Source organism: Mastomys coucha, unplaced genomic scaffold (assembly GCF_008632895.1).
Source record: "Mastomys coucha isolate ucsf_1 unplaced genomic scaffold, UCSF_Mcou_1 pScaffold6, whole genome shotgun sequence".
NCBI lineage: Eukaryota > Metazoa > Chordata > Mammalia > Rodentia > Muridae > Mastomys > Mastomys coucha.
The window spans coordinates 94,031,535-94,032,461 of NW_022196912.1; the positions used below are offsets into that span (position 1 = coordinate 94,031,535).

Sequence of the window (927 nt, forward strand, 5' to 3'; positions counted from 1 at the left end):
GGAACTCACTCTGTAGACCAGGCTGGCCTCGAACTCAGAGATCCGCCTGCCTCTGCCTCCCAAGTGCTGGGATTAAAGGTGTGCGCCACCACCGCCCGGCTCCTTTTTTTTTAATTTTATTTTTGTGTGTGTGTGTGCTGGCAATCAAATCCAGGTCCTCCTCCATGAGTTCCGCCCAGCCAAAAGAAGCAGTATTCCAAAGTGGCTCCTATCAGGCTACAGTTCCTTTGCGTCTTCCTCAGCCCCATCCCCTAACCAAGCATCAAACATCTAGGGTCCCACTCCCTCTGAATGTGTAATTATTATTGTGTGAGTTAGATATTGCAAACCAGGGCTCCATGCCCTTCTGGCTCCCTGGTTGTCGCCTTTAAAACAAGTAAGACACACACAAACAAACAGGTTCTCCTGGAGCTGGAGTGAAGCTCCCCTTTCTCTCTCTCATCGACTCCAAATCAGTTGTGCAGACGGCTCCCAGTACCCAGGTGGGACTTTCCTACAGGTGGCTAGACACTCGCTGGGATCTCCTTCGGCGGAGGGAGGGTCCAGTCTGGTGAGCATCCCGCGGGGATCCCACGCAGTCCGGGGGTCGCAGCGCGCAGCCAGCCCTCCGGGCGGCCCTGGCCGCGCCCCGCGGTGGGAGGCTGCGGCTGCTGAGGTCATTTCCTGTGCCTGGCCGCGAGCTGCCCGCCGAGTGAGCGCGGTGCGGACACAGCCGGCGCGGCGCGGCGCGGCAGCCACCGCAGGGGCGGGCTTTGTGCGGAGCTCCGGGGACCTTCCAGCCTCCGACCTCGGCCCGCCACGCCCACCGCGACCCCTGCTGCGCCGGAGCGGAGACCCGGCGGCCTCTCGGCACTCGGGAAGAGCCACTGCGGGGCGGAGGCGTGCGTGGCGGCCGGGGTCGCGGCGGGACTCCCGGCAGCTCACTCA

General features: G+C 62.7%; 1 protein-coding gene across 2 annotated transcripts in view; it reads left to right on the top strand.

The window, feature by feature from the left end:
* Nucleotides 1–644: 644 nt before the first annotated feature.
* Plekhh1 (pleckstrin homology, MyTH4 and FERM domain containing H1) overlaps nucleotides 645–927 on the top strand; it is a 49,867-nt gene continuing 49,584 nt past the window's right edge. Inside the window, exon 1 of one of the 2 annotated variants that reach the window (XM_031355832.1) lies at nucleotides 645–924. The gene's annotated coding sequence lies outside the window, so the exon portion shown is untranslated. The remainder of the gene's footprint in view (nucleotides 925–927) is intronic. The other variant, XM_031355833.1, reaches the window with a different exon arrangement.